The following is a 10,034-nucleotide window of genomic DNA, read 5'->3' on the forward strand; positions in this document are numbered from 1 at the left end:
AAAGACAAAACAAAGGAACTAAGGTCAGAACGTGACAGTACCCCCTCCCCAAAGGTGCGGACTCCGGCCGCAAAACCTGAACCTATAGGGGAGGGTCTGGGTGGGTGTCTGTCCACGGTGGTGGCTCTGGCGCGGGACGTGGACCCCACTCCACCATAGTCTTTCTCCGCCTCCTTAACCACCTCCGTGGCCTCTTAAGAGCGGCGACTCTCGCCACCAACCTCGGACTGGGGACTCTCGCCATGGGTCCCGAATGGACGGGAGATTCCGGCAGCGCCGGACAGTCAGAAGACTCCGGCAGCTCCGGAGTGAAGGGCGATTCCGGCCTCGCCGGCGTGACAGCCGGCTCTGGCAGCTCCTGGCTGACTGACGGCTCCGGCAGCTCCTGGCTGACTGACGGCTCCGGCTGGTCCTGGCTGACTGACGGCTCCGGCTGGTCCTGGCTGACTGGCAGCTCAGGACAGACAGGCAGCTCTGGCAGCTCGGGACAGACAGACGGGAGACTCCGGCAGCTCGGGACAGACAGACGGGAGACTCCGTCAGCTCGGGACAGACGGGGGACTCCGGCAGCTCGGGACAGACGGGGGACTCCGGCAGCTCGGGACAGACGGGGGACTCCGGCAGCTCGGGACAGACGGGGGACTCCGGCAGCTCGGGACAGACGGGGGACTCCGGCAGCTCGGGACAGACGGGGGACTCCGGCAGCTCGGGACAGACGGGGACTCCGGCAGCTCGGGACAGACGGGGGACTCCGGCAGCTCGGGACAGACGGGGGACTCCGGCAGCTCGGGACAGACGGGGGACTCTGGCAGCCGCTGGAGAGGAGGAAGGCTCTGCCAGCGCTGGACAGGCGGGAGCACCTGTAGGGAGGAGACAGAGAGACAGCCTGGTGCGGGGGGCTGCCACCGGAGGGCTGGTACGTGGAGGTGGCACCGGATAGACCGGACCATGAAGGCGCACAGGAGTTCTCGAGCACCGAACCTGCCCAACCTTACCTGGTTGAATGCTCCCCGTAGTCAGGCCAGTGCGGCGAGGTGGAATAGCCCGCACTGGGCTGTGCTGGCGAACCGGGGACACCATGCGTAAGGCTGGTGCCATGTACACTGGCCAGAGGAGACGCACTGGAGACCAGATGCGCTGAGCCGGTTTCATGGCACCTGGCTCGATGCCCACTCTAGCCCGGCCGATACGAGGAACTGGGATGTACCGCACCGTGCCTGCCCGGTCCCTCTCTCTCTCCGGTAAGCACGGGAAGTTGGCGCAAGTCTCCTACCTGCCTTCGCCACACTCCCCGTGTCCCCTCCCCAATACATTATTGGGGCTGTCTCTCGGGCTTCCAGCCGCGCTGCCGTGCTGCCTCCTCATACCACCGCCTCTCAGCTTTCGCTGCCTCCAGCTCAGTCTTGGGGCGGTGATATTCTCCAGCCTGTGCCCATGGTCCCTTGTCGTCCAGAATCTCCTCCCATGTCCAGGAGTCCTGCGATTCCGGCCGCTGCTGCCCGTTACCATGCTGCTTGGTCCTTTCTTGGTGGGTGGTTCTGTAACGCTTGTCGTCTGGAGATAGAGAGGAGGACCAAGGTGCAGTGTGGTAAGTGTCCATATTTTAAATATTTTTATGAACACTGAAAACAAAACAATAAACAACCAACGAACAGTCCTGTAAGGTGCAACACAACACTAAACAGAAAATAACCACCCACAAAACACAATGGAAAACAGGCTACCTAAATATGGTTCACAATCAGGGACAACGATTGACAGCTGCCTCTGTTTGAGAACCATACCAGGCCAAACACAGAAATAGAAAATCATAGACAAACTAACATAGACAACCCACCCAACTCACTCCCTGACCATACTAAAACAAAAGACAAAACAAAGGAACTAAGGTCAGAAAGTGACACCCGGTATGTATAGTGAAACATATATTTAAATACCAATATCGCAACAACAAAAAAATAGGATTCACATCATGTTTTTGGAAACATCAAATGCAACAAACATATTGTAGGATATAGGCTATGCTACATAGATACATATATATGGTATAGGAGGAAGACCAATCAGATGATTGTGGATTCTGTGTTGGTTGCCATGTTAGTGGGCAAGAGATTTGTCAGCTGTTGACTCTTCAGGTGATTTTCTTTGTTTCTGATCACCAATGGAATATGTAAATTAATTAATATTCCCCATATAACTTTCTAAAATGCAACTTAGTTTAATTTTTAACAATGTTGAAGTAATCTCACCTGTTTGGGAACTCAATGTCATCAATGGTCATCAACACCTCTGGCCTCCAGCTACGAATGCTATTGCCCCTATGTGGTATGTACAACACAACATATGAACACATTGAGTTTCACCCAGCAATGGACTCAGGTGTATAAGCATCTTATAACAGGTTAATTCATGTTTTAATTATGTACCGAAGATGATGAGTGGCAGCTCCAGCCAGATGGCAGCGAGTCTGTAGAGAAGGAACAGGGCCACGGTGCCTCCGATGTCACACAGAGTGGAGCACACTGACACAACGAGGTTCCTGAAGAAAGAAACAATTGTCGTATTTCCAAGCAATTTCCATACATTTTGTCCTCTCTTAGTTATTAGTTCTCCATTTTGAAATGCTACCTCTTCGTTTTGTATGTCCCCCTGGTTACACTTACCTGACAACAGTGTGGTATAATTCACTGTTCACAAACATCACCATATCAAAAGCCATGGTGATGCTCAACCGGCCTATGCGGGCCAGAACTGTCTTGACCCATGACCCTGAAGTAAGCTGTTAGAGAGAGACATTATGTTCCGTATGCACTCTGCACATTAAATAAGAGGGGTACTGTATTAAATCAAATCTAATTTTATTGGTCACAATCGCTGAATACCACAGGTGTAGACTTTACAGTAAAATGCTTACGAGCCCATTCCCAACAATCCAGAGTTAAAAAGTAAGACAAATATTTGTCAAATAAAAAGGAAATTGTTACACAATAAAAACAACGAGGCTATATACAAGGAGTACCAGTACCGGGTCAATGTGCAGGGGTAAGAGGTAGTTGAGGTAATATAGTATGTATAGGAGGGTAGGGGTGAAAGTGACTAGGCAATCAAGATACAGGAATTAAATTGCTCTAACAATTATCTATGTTTTAACACCTAATAAAAATGAAACACTGTCAATTCATAAGGATTTGTAAGACCCTTATTCTATAATAATGGACAGAGCCCAGTCTTAAAGTCAATCAGCAGAGTTTATTCACGAGAGTACTGAACACGATACAGGTTACCACAGGTTATAAACTGAAAATAACGTCATTAGTTCCAGTAACAACCCGTCTCTTCTCCCACCCTGGTACAAAGGCAGTATCTCAAGCCTTCCCACATCGTCTCCCAAACAATTTAATATAATTTATGAGCCAAGGTCTTCTTGTGTAGATAAGCATTCTAGCCAGTCTGAAAATATCGTTCATTCATTTCTACCAAGGAACAGACAGTCATTGTTCTAATTCTTGATTATATTTCCACACATCATATTCAGTACTAGGATTAAGAAAGAAAATTCATACATATACAGTAACATAATAGTATAATAGTATTCTGATTAGTACATATACAGTAACATAATAGTATTCTGATTAGTCAGTCCAGTTCCAGAGGACATCGTATCTGGACATCGCATCTGATCGGGGTCCCCAGTTCACATCCCGGGTTTGGAAGGCGTTTATGGAGCATCTGGGGGTCTCGGTCAGCCTTACCTCTGGTTATCACCCCGAAAGTAATGGGCAGGTGGAGAGAGTAAACCAGGAAGTGGGTAGGTTTCTGAGGTCGTATTGCCAGGACCGGCCAGGAGAATGGGCGAGGTACGTCCCGTGGGCAGAGTTGGCCCAGAACTCACTTCGTCATTCATCCATGTTGGACATGTTGCCATTTGAATGCGTATTGGACTACCAGCCGGTCCTGGCTCTGTGGCATCAGAGTCAGACCGAAGCTCCTGCGGTGGAGTAGTGGGTACAGCTCTCTAGAGAGACCTGGTGGGCAGTCCAGGATTCTCTCAGGCAGGCCAGTGAACAACAGAGAAGAAACGCTGACCGCCACCGCAGTGAGGCCCCGGTGTTCGCACCAGGGGACAGGGTCTGGCTCTCGACCCGAAACCTGCCACTCTGCCTGCCCTGCCAGAAGCTGGGGCCGCAGTGTGTGGGGCCATTTAAAGTCCTGAGGAGGATAAACGAGGTGTGTTATAGGTTACAACTACCTTCTTACTATCGCATTAACCCCTTGTTTCATGTGTCTCTCCTCAGGCCGGTGGTAGCTGGTCCCCTACAAGACAGTGAGGTACCGGAGGTCCCTCCACCCCCTCTGGACATCGAGGGGTCCCCGGCGTACACAGTACGAGCTATTCTGGACTCGAGACGCCGGGTGAGGGGCCTGCAGTACCTCGTGGACTGGGAGGGGTATGATCCGGAGGAGAGGTGCTGGGTACCGGGGAGGGACATTTTAGATCCTTCCCTCTTAAGGGATTTCAACCGCCTCCACCCGGATCGCCCCACGCCTCGTCCTCCAGGTCGTCCTCGAGGCCAGCGCGGCGGGAGCCGCGCGTCAGGGGGGGTACTGTCACGAATCTCACCAAAGATGGTGCCTCTTCCTGTTCGGGCGGCGCTCGGCGGTCGCCGTCGGCCTATTAGCTGCCATCGATTCCCTTTCCGTTTGTTTTGTTTATTGGGTTTAATTGGGTACACCTGTTTTGAGTTAGTGTTGTTTGAAGGCTATTTAAGGGCACTAGGCCCGCTGGGTATTTGTGCGGGCTTGTTCTCTGTTATTTTAGTGTATAAGTGTTATCTCTTTATTTTCCAGACAGTTTTAGTCCTGTGTATTTTGGATGGGTGGTTTCATACGCCCTAGTGTTGGCATGTCCATGTCTCCGCTGTCATTGGAATAAATAGATTCACGTATGATATTACCTGCTCTCTGCATTTGACTCCTCCACCGCACCATTTATAGAAGTCGTAACAGTATTCCTTTTGTCCAGGTGGGAAATGGTAGTGTGAAGTGCAATAGAGATTGAGCCATCTGTGGACCTGTTGGGACGGTATGTGAATTGGAGAGGGTCTATGATTTCTGGGATGATAATGTTGATGTGAGCCATGACCAGCCTTTCAAAGCATTTCATGCCAACAGATGGGAGTGCTACGGGGCGGTATTACCATTTTATATCAGGCTTTCTCTCAGATATTGCACACTTACTATCTTTGATCATAGCTGGTATGAAGCAGGATGCTCAACATGTGTATTTTAGAATCATGCAGTAAAGTAGGGCATTGCCCATGGACAGCAGGCCTTAACGATATACAGTGCCTTGCGAAAGTATTCGGCCCCCTTGAACTTTGCGACCTTTGCCACATTTCAGGCTTCAAACATAAAGATATAAAACTGTATTTTTTTTGTGAAGAATCAACAACAAGTGGGACACAATCATGAAGTGGAACGACATTTTTTGGATATTTCAAACTTTTTTAACAAATCAAAAAATGAAAAATTGGGCGTGCAAAATTATTCAGCCTCCTTAAAGTTAATACTTTGTAGCGCCACCTTTTGCTGCGATTACAGCTGTAAGTCGCTTGGGGTATGTCTCTATCAGTTTTGCACATCGAGAGACTGAAGTTTTTACCCATTCCTCCTTGCAAAACAGCTCGAGCTCAGTGAGGTTGGATGGAGAGCATTTGTGAACAGCAGTTTTCAGTTCTTTCCACAGATTCTCGATTGGATTCAGGTCTGGATTTTGACTTGGCCATTCTAAAACCTGGATATGTTTATTTTTGAACCATTCCATTGTAGATTTTGCTTTATGTTTTGGATCATTGTCTTGTTGGAAGACAAATCTCTGTCCCAGTCTCAGGTCTTTTGCAGACTCCATCAGGTTTTCTTCCAGAATGGTCCTGTATTTGGCTCCATCCATCTTCCCATCAATTTTAACCATCTTCCCTGTCCCTGCTGAGGAAAAGCAGGCCCAAACCATGATTCTGCCACCACCATGTTTGACAGTGGGGATGGTGTGTTCAGTGTGATGAGCTGTGTTGCTTTTACGCCAAACATAACGTTTTGCATTGTTGCCAAAAAGTTCAATTTTGGTTTCATCTGACCAGAGCACCTTCTTCCACATGTTTGGTGTGTCTCCCAGGTGTCTTGTGGCAAACTTTAAACGACACTTTTTATGGATATCTTTAAGAAATGGCTTTCTTCTTGCCACTCTTCCATAAAGGCCAGATTTGTGCAATATACGACTGATTGTTGTCCTATGGACAGAGTCTCCCACCTCAGCTGTAGATCTCTGCAGTTCATCCAGAGTGATCATGGGCCTCTTGGCTGCATCTCTGATCAGTCTTCTCCTTGTATGAGCTGAAAGTTTAGAGGGACGGCCAGGTCTTGGTAGATTTGCAGTGGTCTGATACTCCTTCCATTTCAATATTATCGCTTGCACAGTGCTCCTTGGGATGTTTAAAGCTTGGGAAATCTTTTTGTATCCAAATCCGGCTTTAAACTTCTTCACAACAGTATCTCGGACCTGCCTGGTGTGTTCCTTGTTCTTCATGATGCTCTCTGCGCTTTTAACGGACCTCTGAGACTATCACAGTGCAGGTGCATTTATACGGAGACTTGATTACACACAGGTGGATTGTATTTATCATCATTAGTCATTTAGGTCAACATTGGATCATTCAGAGATCCTCACTGAACTTCTGGAGAGTGTTTGCTGCACTGAAAGTAAAGGGGCAGAATAATTTTGCACGCCCAATTTTTCATTTTTTCATTTGTTAAAAAAGTTTGAAATATCCAATAAATGTTGTTCCACTTCATGATTGTGTCCCACTTGTTGTTGATTCTTCACAAAAAGAATACAGTTTTATATCTTTATGTTTGAAGCCTGAAATGTGGCAAAAGGTCGCAAAGTTCAAGGGGGCCGAATACTTTCGCAAGGCACTGTATATCCTTACTAGAAGTAGGACAGAAAAAATGAAGTATGACACAGTGAAGGCCATCTGTAGCCAGTGGCAGTCAGTGATGAGGTAGGCAATGAGGGTAAGGATGAAAATGCCCACACTGAAGAACATCTGTGAAAGCATACCCACCATCCTCATCTACTCAACTCCCACCAGCTCAGTGACTGAGGAGACAGAAAAGACACTTACTTTATAGTAAAGCAAGTAACTTTAATCAAGCAAGAGTTATTACTAAAACATACTGTAATTTCACCATCCTCCTCAGTTGAATGTTGTATAAGAAATCAAATATAACTTAATATTTGCTAAAACAGACTCATTTGCTGTTAATTATTTATCAAAATCATATACTCTGTAGTTAATCTATTAACTTTTACAATATATGCCATTTAGCAGACACTTTTATCCAAAGCGACTTAACGTTATGCCTGCGTGCATTAACTTTTGTGGGGCAAATTGTGTTTTTCATACTAAGCACATATCCAGACATCCAGCCTCCCTTGACAGCAAAGCCAAAGCTTGTGCAAAATACAAGCATACACTGAACAAAAATGTAAATTGCAGGTCCCATGTTTCATGAGCTGAAATAAAATATCCCAGAAATGTTCCATACGCACAAAAAGCTTATTTCTCTCAAATTTTGTGCACAAATTTGTTTACATCCCTGTTAGTGAGCATTTCTCCTTTGCCAAGATAATCCGTTCACCTGACAGGTGTGGCATGTCAAGAAGCTGATTAAACAGCATGATAATTACACAGATGCACCTTGTGCTGGGGACAATAAAAATCCACTCTAAAATGTGCAGTTTTGACACGCAACACAATACCACAGATGTCTTAAGTTTTGATGGAGTGTGCAATTGGCATGCTGACTGCAGTAATGTCCACTGGGAGCTGTTTCCAGAGAATTTAACATTCAATTCTCTACCATAAGCTGTCTCCACTGTAATCTTAGAGAATTTGGCAGTACGGGGGTGCTGAGGAGTATTTCTGTCTGTAATAAAGCCCTTTTGTGGGGTGAAACTCATTTTGATTGGCTGGGCCCGCCTCTCCAGTGTGTGGGTCTCGCTTCCAAGTGGGCCCCACCCCATGGCTGTGCCCCTGCCCAGTCATGTGAAATCCATAGATTAGGGCCTAATGAATTTGTTTCAATTGACTGATTTCTTTATATGAACTGTAATTCAAGAAAAACTTTGAAATTGCTCTGTTTACATTTTAGGTCAGTATAGTTTGGAGCCACTGCTACAAGTATTCAAGCAACCCCATTCAAGTGGTTGAACATCAAGAAGCTGAATGTAGCTTGGTACTTCACCCAGGCATCATTACACACCAAGTCAAACTGAAATGAACAAATACCTTATAATTTACTGCCATTTGAATGTCCTAATACATTCAATTGTTCAGAGTTGCATAACAATACAAGTTATTGTCTAATCAGAAAATCGTAATCTCACTGAGTGAGTAAAGTTCTTACCTCAGTCACAAAGGACTGTCTCCCCTTGTAGTCATACTCCCATCCTTCCTTGCAGGAGTTCATGGGAGCTTTGCTGCGGAGGGCGTCAGTGAGGTCAGACTGAGTTGTCACAGGTCAGACCCGTAGCATTCCAGTCCAGTTCATACTGCTCACACTGGCTGTGGACCAACACTCCTGAGGTGTTGACCACTGGGACCGTGATCTTTCTAGTGTCCATCAGGTTCCAGCCACAACTCTGCTGAATCTGACTCACCCCTGTGTCCCAGCACCAATGCTCTGGGGTGAACCCCTAGAACACAATGCTCACATAGACCCCAGAAAAAGGCAAAGACAGTACACACCAGAGAAAATACGCACTTTTGACCAAAATTCAGTGCCTGCTCCAGAATTTCAACGAGAGTGGTCATGGTTGCACAGTTAGGTGTCAGAAGCAGAGACACTACACGTGAGACCTCAGTGGGATCTGTGCCGGGGTTTTAAAAATCACAGATCAGATCAAGAGTCCAATCGAGAGGTTGACCAACGAAGCACTGAATCGTCAACTGACTCAGCATGTTACCCTTTAAAGAGCTGGCTGCAGTTGTCTGGCTGAAGAGCTAGAGATGGCTGAAGTTATGCAATTTCACTGTGTAACATGTCTGTATATAAGACACGTTCTTACTGTTTCACTAAGAAAGAGAGCTCTTGAAAACTCTTAGATTTATTTCCGCAATAAAAATAGTTTGACATATTTATAGTTTATTCTACTAGGCAAGTCAGATAAGAACAAATTCTTATTTACAATGACGGCCTAACTCGGGGGTTTGAACTTTCAACCTTCTGGTTACTAGTCCAACGCTCTAACCACTAGGCTACCCTGCCGCCCCAAAATGCTCTGTCACTGAGTGTACTTTTATTATGCAAATACTTTACTCTCAAAAAGTGAACTTGGAGCATAGTTTATTCTAAGTTGGGTGGTTATTGTGCAAATTGGACACTGTGGAATTCTGGGTATACTCCTGCAAGATAATACAATTAAATAATTGTCACTTGTGTGTGTGTGGGGAGGGGGGGTGTAACCTTTTAAATAGTATTAGAGTTACCATCAGTAAAGATACACATCTTTAATATTCTATGCTCACACAGCATAATGTAAATTCACAGAAACAACACAATCCATTCACTTCTATAGAATGGCATGTAAGTAACTGTCAAAAATCCACTCACTGTTACAGTGCATTCAGGAATGTATCAGACCCCTTCCCTCTTTTCACAGTTTGATACATTACAGCCTTATTCTAAATAGGATTAAATAAAACAAATATTATCTACACCCAATACCCCTGAGTGACAAAGCAAAAACAGGTTTTTTAGAAATGTTTGCAAATGTGTAAAACTAAAAGAATATGAAATATCACATTTACATAACTATTCAGAGCCTTTAATCTGTACTTTGTTGAAGAAACTTTGGTAGCGATTACAGCCTCAAGTCTTCTTGGGTATGACGACATAAGCTTGGCACGCCTGTATTTGGGGAGTTTCTCCTATTCTTCTCCGCAGATCTTCTCTCTTTGCCAGGCTGGATGGGG

At 45.9% G+C, this 10,034-nt stretch overlaps 1 pseudogene; it reads right to left on the reverse strand.

The window, feature by feature from the left end:
- Positions 1-2,063: 2,063 nt before the first annotated feature.
- On the reverse strand, positions 2,064-8,873 carry LOC135557284 (solute carrier family 22 member 2-like; annotated as a pseudogene).
- Between the last annotated feature and the right edge of the window lie 1,161 nt (positions 8,874-10,034).

The sequence above is a fragment of the Oncorhynchus masou genome, chromosome 16 (genome assembly GCF_036934945.1).
Source record: "Oncorhynchus masou masou isolate Uvic2021 chromosome 16, UVic_Omas_1.1, whole genome shotgun sequence".
Taxonomy (NCBI): Eukaryota; Metazoa; Chordata; class Actinopteri; order Salmoniformes; family Salmonidae; genus Oncorhynchus; species Oncorhynchus masou.